Here is a 9,781-nt window from a genome sequence, read left to right on the forward strand (position 1 = left end):
TCCCAAAAAACTTGTCTGACCTGGCATATGAGGATACCATCCACTTGCGGCAATCAATGAAACATAATCATGATTTGATTAAGTTGTTAGGGAAATGATTGCCTTTAGATTTCCCTATTCGAAGATCTAGAAAATTCACTTGTGCCTAGATTTTCTGTCTTATTGTGTGGCCCCTATCCTGCTTTTGCTTGGATAACTATCTGGTGTAGCCCATTTCCTACTTCTGTTTGGCAACCCAGATCATTATGGGTGGGGACAAGAATAGGCAAGAAGCGCCCACTTTTGAGAAATGGAAGAAAAATAAGGAGGTGTGGCAGGAAATTTTTTATGGGAGAATGGTTCCCTTCTTGGAAAGACTCCATGGCCCTTCCCCTTTGCTCACATAAACGTTTGTCAATGGGTGGAAGAAAGGGATTTTGAGGGCTTATGGTGCTGAATTCCAGCTGGATAAAACCTTGGTGGCTACGATGATGAATTTGGCTATGAATGGCAGAAGGTTTCATAGAGACAGAAAAACAAGGGAGGAAGATGTGAGAATTTTCCAAGATCTAGAGGCAGTGGAAAGGACAAATAAGAGAGAACAAAATATATGATAGGAATAAACTGTATTCTATCAAGATGCAAAATGTGATCAATGGGATCATTACAAGATATTGTCATTGTGTATGTACAAACAATATAGATGAGCCTGCTTATATAGACAAGGCTATATGGATATGTGAGCACACAAACATGACATGTGGCTCAATAAGAAACAAGGGTAGGTAGGAAATAGGTGTGGGTACGTAGGAGAAACAATAAATTATTCCACATGAGGAGAAACAATAAATTATTGTGGAATTATCACTCCACAATAAGTGGACATGATAAAGTAGTAACAAGATCAACACCATAAAAGGTGGAAATTCTCCTACACGCACTATCCCAATGTGGTACAAACACCCAATTGTTGCATACCCAAACTATTATGAAATGCATGTACCTAAGTAAACTTAAGTATAGTGTAATAATATCCAAGATGAATAATTATTTACACCAACACCCCCCCCCCCTTAAGTGCAACTTAGGGGAATGCACTAAAGTCTACAATGCAACTAAGCAATGCAAGATGGGTCTCGACTATGAGGCCATGTTAGGTACTCATGTAAAAATGCAAATGCAATCTCCCACAAACGAAGAAAGAGAGAAAAACCCAATGGGAAAAAACCCTCCCCCAAAAGAGAGATGATGAAAGCACAGAATGCTCTCAATGATGAAGAAGAGACCATGAAGCCCCCCCTCAATGTCGAATCTCTTGCAAGGATGGTCCAATGATGTTGACCAAAATACCTTCCCATAAGGAAGAAAGAGAGCCTATGCTGCACCAATAATGTCAAAGTGTGACAAAACCAGGTACCAAGTCGATGATGATGAATCACTCAATGCAACAAAATGAAGATCAGGCATGTAGACAACCTGCTTTGAGCATCATCTCAATACTCCTAAATGGTATAAATACTGGTATAGTCCAAGTCTCATGGGAGCCATGCACAAATGTGTCCAATCTAAGTCTCAACTAGAGCCATACACCAAGTCTCACAAGATATTCCTAATCTACTTGTACAAGAGGATTACATCAAATGGTCAACAATGACAAGATATAATGAGGTGTGGCACTTTGTGATAGTGCGAGTACAACATTGCTCATGCAAGAGCATACAACATGATAGTGCAAATTTGGAAACATGAAAATGATGCCACCAAGAAGCCCTATAGAATACTATAGAAAAAGACGCTTCCGATTGGGATGTGGCCAAGAGATATAAAGGAGCAAATCAACCCCCCCCTTGACTACCGGTTGGAAGCACTACAAGACAGGTATGAAGTGACAAGAAAAAAATTGTGTTCCCAATTTGACTAATTCCATGATATTTTTGTTTTTAAAAGATTCTAAAAATCTAAAAAAAACAACAATTTATTATGCCAAAAAAAACTTTATTAAAAAATAAAGAAAAAAATTTATTAAAGATAAAAAAATTAAAAAACTTCATAAAAAATACAATAGAGAAACAAAATAGATGATAGAAATAAACTGTATTTCTGCCAATCGTACGGAAAATGACCGCAGGTTAGTGGCCGCCTTCCACATGGCGGACACGAGTCCCACCGAGTTTATTGCCTAACGACGAGCTGTGGGAAGTAGGGGCCGGTCCGATGGGGGAGAGAGCTATCGGTGGTGCAGAGAAGCTGACGTGGGGCCCGAAAGGAAGAGGTGTCAGCGGGGAGATTCGTCGGTGCTCGGGAGCACGGTAGAAACTGCAAGCAGGGGTGCTCAACGGGGCGGGAGGGGGAGGTGGACGTGTAGCGGTCGACAGGGTGAAGTGGCCGACGGGGGTGCTCGGCCGAAAAACGTAGTGGCGGCATGAAAGGACAGCACAGGGCCCAATGTAGAGTTGTCGGGTCATGAAATAGTTACCCTACAAACAACCAACACCGAGTATGGTGGGGGTCATTGGGGGGTCTGCGGACCCCCCCAAAATTGATTTTTTTTATTTTTTAATTTTTTTTAAAAAAAAATTTCACTATTGCTTTTTCAAATTTTTTATTTTTTATTTTCGAAAATTTCTAAATTTTCTGTGGAAAATAAAAAAAAAAATTCAGAAAAAATAAATATTTGTAAATTTTTTTTTGAAATTCGTAACAATATAGCAAAATTGGTGAAAAAATTTCTCTCACCAAATATAGTCGAAATTTATGGAAACACCCTCCCGGACTCAACCGTCATGTCCAAATCATTGTATGATGCCCCACAAAAATGAAGATCCCCAAATCCAAAAATTGAAGTCTCCAAAATGTCTCCAAAAGACTAATCAATGAAGCCCTATAGGCTCTGATACCATGTGAGAATTTGCCAAGATCTAGAGGCAATAGAAAGCACAAATAAGAGAGAACAAAATATATGATAGGAATAAACTATATTCTATCAAGATGCAAAATGTGATCAACTAGATCATTACAAGATATTGTCGTTGTGTCCGTACAAACAATGTAGATGAGCCTGCTTATATAGGCAAGGCTATATGCATATGTGAGCACACAAACATGACATGTGGCTCAATAAGAAACAAGGGTAGATAGGAAATAGGTGTGGGTTGGTAGGAGAAACAATAAAATATTCCATATGAGGTGGATCACCCATCGAAGGTGGAATTATCACTCCACAATAAGTGGACATGATAAAGTAGTTACAAGATCAACACCATAAAAGGTGGAAATTCTCCTACACACACTATCCCAATGTGGCACAAACACCCAATTGTTGCATACCCAAACTACTATGAAATGCATGTACCTAAGTAAACTTAAGTATAGTGTAATAATATCCAAGATGAATAATTATTTACACCAACATAAGACAGCGATTTTTTTTGATAAAGATAAGGAGAATTCAAGAGTTAATAAAATAGCTAATGGTGGCTACAACAGAAAGGATTTAATGGCTCCCTGGGTTGATATGGCCAAATTCATCATGAGGTACATTACGCTTGATGGCAAATATGCAAGTATCTTTTCTTATCATTTAACCATTTTGAATCACTTTAGGCATGGTAAAGTTATTTCGACTCCTTTCTATCTGGTTTCTTCTTTGGAGAATAGTTTTGAAAAACATGTTGAGAATTTGAATAATCTAGTACTCCATGAAGAGCTTATTGTGCTCATTATGGAGTATGTCAAAGCCCATGAAATTGTGCCCTCTCTCTCTGAGAAAGGCAAAATCCCTAATACTAATGTTCAAGATGTCTCTGATTCAAATATGGAGATGGAGGATAGTGGGAGTACCAAACCTCAAGTTGACTCTGATTATAAGCCGGTTGAAGAGGGTGAGATGCTGGTCAGTCCTGGAACCCATATCAACAAGAATCTCCCCAGATGGGTGGCAAGTAAATATAAATCGACCAGCAAGATGATTTCTAAAACTGAGCCTTATTGTAAAAAAAACAAGCTTGTTGCTAAAGACTATGGTCCCAAGACCTCGTGCACCAAGAAATTGAATTGGACATTCCTCTTAATTTCTCGAAGGAGAAGCAGGGGACTCTGCCTAAAGATGTGGATAGTGGTTTACAGAAGGAAAGTACTCTGATGAATCTAGTGATGGAAGCCACTAGAATCCAGGAGAACTGCTAGAAGTGGGTGGGGAAGGAGATTGATAACCTCAAAGAGGGGATTAAGGAGATAATTGATATCTTCACTTATTTTCCTGAGCCTAGCAAAATTGAGAAGCTCATGATAATGACCTAGAAGCTCTCCCATGATGTCAAGGTTATGAAATGTAACCATGAACAAAGAATTGAGAAGGTTGAGCAGTCTGTGGAGGAGATCAAGAAAAAACTTAAGGACCTAGTTGACATAAGCAAGGAGGCCATGAATAATAGTATGGAGGGGCCGGAAAAGATCAATGCCATGGTGGCGGAGTACATATATAATCCTATTAATAGTGATCCTGATGACAGTAATAGGAACAAAGATTTGGGCGGTGAAGACTCTGTTGTTGGTGGCAATAAAACTATGGGACCTAGTTCCAGGACCAGAAGAAGGAGCAGCAATAAGGGTACCTCCAAGTTCATTATGGAGGAATTGGAGGAAATCAACAAGGTTACCATCTAGAAGAACAAGGAGCTAGTGCACTCGCTTATTTGAGTGTTTTTGTTTTGTTGCATGTGTTTCTTTTTGTTTTTGTGTTCAGTGTGGGGTGCTCCCCTGTTTAGCTATTGGTTTCTGTTTGGTTGCTGATGGCCAGGTTCTATAAAACGTTTGGTTTTGGGTCCATGTAAAACCCGTTTATCTTTATAAAAAACATTAATATTACATATTAAATTAAGAAAATATGTTATTTTGTAACATAATAAAACCATATTATTAAAGGATATTATATAGTCTAATCAATCTAATTATTTTAAATTTCTTTAAAATATTCAATTATATTATTTCATTAATTTCAATTGGATTTAATTTACTTATAAAACTATTTCTATCTTTTAATAGTTTAATATTACATATTAAACTATTAAATTATGTTATTTTGTAACATAATGAAACCATATTATTAAAGGATATTATATAGTCTAATCAATCTAATTAATTAAAGTTTCATTAAAATATTCAACTATATTATTTAATTAATTTCAATTTGATTTAATGTACTTATAAAACTCTTTCTATCTATTAAAGATGGAATTTATTTTATAATTTTTGTGAGATTTTACCAAGATCAAGGGCACAATGAAAAACATAAAAGAGAGACAAAAGTATGACAAGAACAATCTGTACTCTCATGAATATACAAATGATTAACTGGATTAACGAATACAATGAATATGGGCCTGCTTATATAGGCAAGGCCGTATGGATATGTGAGCACACAATCATGACATGTGGCTCAATGAGAAACAAGGGTAGGTAAGAAAAAGTAGGGGTGGGTAGGAGAAATAATATAATATTCCACAAGAGGTGGATGACCCACCAGATGTGGAGTGTAACAACAAGATAAGACCACAAAAGGTGGAATTTCTCGTACAAGCTACATCCCTATGTGCACACTTCCCTAAGTGTCTCATATCCAAACTACAATGAGATGCATTATCCTAAGTTAACTTAAGTAAAGTGTAATAATATCCATGATGAATAATTATTTACACCAACACCCCCCGTTAAGTGCAACTTAGGGAAATGAAGACTCAAGTCAACAATGCAAGATGGGTCCCAGCTACTAGGCCATGATAGGTACCCATGTACAATATGAAAATGCAAGCAAACCTATGCAATGCAATCTCTCACAAATAGAGAAAGGGAGAAAACCCAGTGGGAAAAAACTCCCCCCCAAAAGAGAGATGAATATACAAAAGACTCTCAAAGAAGAAGGATAAAACCTCAAAGAGGAAAACTCCCCCCCATAAGAGCAGAATGAGATTCGAGAAGTCAGCTGACCCCCCTAATGAGACATCCCGCACCACCAAGAGAGCTCGCAACTACTCGAACTTACTCTCAATGAAAGTTTTGGTAAAGATGTCAACAACCTATTCCCCTGTAGAACAATACTACAAATCAATGACCTGCTCCTAAATCAACTCTCGGATGTAGTGCATGTGGATCTCAATGTGTTTGGTCCATTGATGCTGGACCGGGTTCTTCGAGATTGCAATAGTGCTCTGATCATCACAATGTACAACTATCGGTCGTGGAGTGGTGACCCCAAACTCTGTGAGAATCAGCTGAAGCCAAATGGTTTCAGTCACTGCGTCAACAACTCCTTAATACTCAGTCTTATTCAAAGAGAGAGAAATAGCATGCTTCTTCTTGGTCTGCCAACAAATGGGGCTCGAACCAAGGTGGAAGTTGTAACCTAAATTAGACGTACGATCATCAAGATTGCCAGCCCAATCGGAGTCTATGTAACCAACCAAGCAAAGTACTGTGCCTGCTACATAGTGAATCTCATAGTGATGCATACCCTAGATGTAGTGAATGATGTGTTTGGCGGCTTTCCAATGAAGCTCATGCAGTTCCTGCATGAAGTGGGAAACCATGCCAACCGCAAATGAAATATCAGGGCATGTGTGAGTCAAGTAGATGAGACTACCCATAAGCTAACGATATAATGTGGCATCAACTGGTGGAGAAGAACACCTAGCCTCAAGCTTGACTCTTAATAGAAAGGGAGTCGGTGCAAGCTACAACCAGCCATATGACAATGTGCAAGAAGATCAAGAGAATACTTGGGTTGCGAAAGAGTGATCCTGGAAGATGATTATGAAATATCTATCCTGAGAAAGTAGTGCAAAAGACCCAAGTCAATCATAGAAAATTTGTCATGCAAAGCAGATTTGACACTGCTAATGATGGATGTGGTACTCCTAGTAATGATCAAATCATCAACATAGAGCAAAAGTATCAAGTGTGAATCATCCTGTCACAAAATATAGACATTCGGATCAGAATGACACCTGGTAAACCCTATAGAGAGAAGAAAGGAATCCTTCTTGGTGTACCAAGCTCGGGGGGGCTGCTTAAGGCCATAGAGAGATTTCCTTAGTCTGCAAACCAAGGAAGAATCCTAGATGAAACCCTGTGGCTGTTCCATATAAATCTCCTCATCAAGATCCCCATGAAGAAAAATACTCTTCACATCCATCTGATGTACAACCCAACCATGAGTTGTGGCAATAGCAAGTGTCAAGTGAATGGAGTTCATCTTGGCTACGGGCACAAAGGTTTCAGTATAGTCAACACCTGGAACTTGAGAGAAACCTTTCACAACAAGCCAAGCCTTATACTTATCCACACTACCATCCACTATAAATTTGGTCTGATAGATCCACTTACATTGAACCACCTTTCTCCGCTTAGGGAGAGGGACTAACTCCCATGTGTTTTTCTTCATCAACGAACTATACACTTCCTCCATAGCTTGGTCCCACTCAGGAACCCCTGAAGCTTCCCGAAATGTCTGTGGATCAGAAGCGGTAGCAATGTATGCATGTGGAAGGTCATGATGTTGTGATTGAGTCCTCTATGCATTTGAAGGATCCCCAACAAGAGAACCCGCTAACTCAAGTGTCTGTTGAGCCCAACGAGGTCTAGGTAGAGGTGGAGAATGAGGCTCCTCAACTACAAGTGGACCCTGTGGAGGTGTAACCCCATGAGTCAGAGTTGAAGGAGTTTCATCATCTGAATCACTGGCATCACTATCCACAATGGAGGAAGCTAGAGGAGGTAGAGAGGCTAAGCTAGGAGAGCTTTCCTCAAAATGAACACTCCTCTCAATAAACACCTCATGTGTCTCAAGATCCATCAATCGATATGCGTTAACACCCTCAAGATATCCAACGAAAATACAAGGCCTACTCTAAGGTTTCAAGGCCTTGCATTTCTACAAAGGAATGCGAGCCCATGATGGACACCCAAAGGCTTTGAAATGTCTCACAATCGGTTTCCTTCTAGCCCAAGCCTCAAAAGGAGTAATACTTGTCAAATCTTTGTGAGGAACCTGATCTGGGATGCATGTGGCACAACTGATAGGCTCTACCCAAAAGGCGGGATCAAGAGAAAGTGCATGTATCAGACAACTAGCCATTTCTTTGAGAGTTCTATTCTTGCGCTCTGCAACTCCGTTCTACCGTGGAGTGTAAAAAACAGAATGTTGAAGATCAATCCCCTCAAATGTACAAAAATCCTCAAGTATTTTGTTCACATATTCCCTTCCATTATTTGTGCGAAGAATCTAGACCCCTTTCCCAGATTGCTTCTCCATATGAGCCTTGAAGTCTTGAAATCTGTAAAACACTTCACTCTTATGGATTAGAAAGTAGACCCAAGTGAAGTGGGAGTAGTCATCAATGAAGGTGAGGACATAGCGGGCCTTACTAAATGAAGGTGATGGAAATGGACCTGCTACATTGTTGTGAACAAGTTGAAGAACATCCAAAGCTCTCCAAGCTTTCCCCTTATCAAACTTCTCCTTAGGATGCTTGTCCATGGAACATCCTGAACATACACCCTCTGAAAAACTGATTCAAGGTAGACCTATGACCATGTCTTTAGTGCTTAGCTATTGAAGATAGTGGTAGTTGAGGTGACCAAACCACTCATGCCATAGCTTACTTTCTGAGTTTGAATAAGCAAGGACGGCCCTAGAAGGGGAACTTGGCACAAAGTGGGAGAATGAATAAAGCCTTGAGTTGTCATTGATTTGTCCCACTGCTACCAAGGCATCATTATCAAGTTCCTTTGCCACAATGGAATCAAGTGTAAACTCAATGTTTTTTCCATTGCCATAGTGAGGATTTGGTAGATAGAGAGAAGATTGGTAGACAAGTTAGAAACATAGAGAACATTCTCAAATGTTCCATCATCCATGTCAATTGAACCTTTCCCTTCAACCTCAAGTTGTGTATCATCACCTATATAAATGTGAGGTACCTTTGATGGATCCAATGAAGAAAAATGCTCCTTTGTAGAACCCATGTGATAAGAGGCAACCGAGTCAAGTATCTACTGTTGTGAAGAACCTGTTGTAGCCACAAATGCTTGCCCTTTTCCCTTAGACTATGAGGAAGAGGAAGGAGTCCTTCTTGTTGTAGGCGGGTGGCAAGTTGATGTTATTTTTCTTAAGAAGATTTTTCAACTCATCAACTTGCTTGGTGTGGCATCGATGCTCATCATGACCATACTTCTTGCAATAAGCACAAGTTGGTTTATCCTTCTTAGGTGGAGTCCCTTTCTTGGAAGAGGATGAAAAATCGCCTTGTGATGGAGAGGATGATTGTCCTTTTTCCTGCTATGGCTTTGACTTAGATTGCTTCTTGTTGTTGTTGGAATCTTTGCCTTGACTTCCTTGATTCCCTTGATTAGTCACCAAAGCCTTGGACTTTGAAGACTTGAGAATCCCCATGTTCAACAACTTAGATTGTTCCAACATCAACATTTATGTGAAAGCATCAAATGTAGGCATAGTGTTGGAACTCCCCACTATCGAACAATGAGTTTGGAAGCTAGAAACAAATGCTGCATATTCAGGTGCGAGCTTGTCCAACAAGTTGAATATCAACTGAGCATCCTTTTTGTCAATTCCACAATCCTTAAGCTTTTCTCCTAGCTCATTTGGTTTGGTGACATAATCTTGGATTGTATCAAAACTCTTGGGATCCAAGTTGGTGAGCTCATTGTCAATCTTGTAACCTCTTATTTCATCAACTTGACCATACAATTTCTAAAATATCTCCCAAGCCTCTTTGATTGTAGAACA

This window comes from Cryptomeria japonica, chromosome 5 (assembly GCF_030272615.1).
Source record: "Cryptomeria japonica chromosome 5, Sugi_1.0, whole genome shotgun sequence".
NCBI classification, from domain to species: domain Eukaryota; kingdom Viridiplantae; phylum Streptophyta; class Pinopsida; order Cupressales; family Cupressaceae; genus Cryptomeria; species Cryptomeria japonica.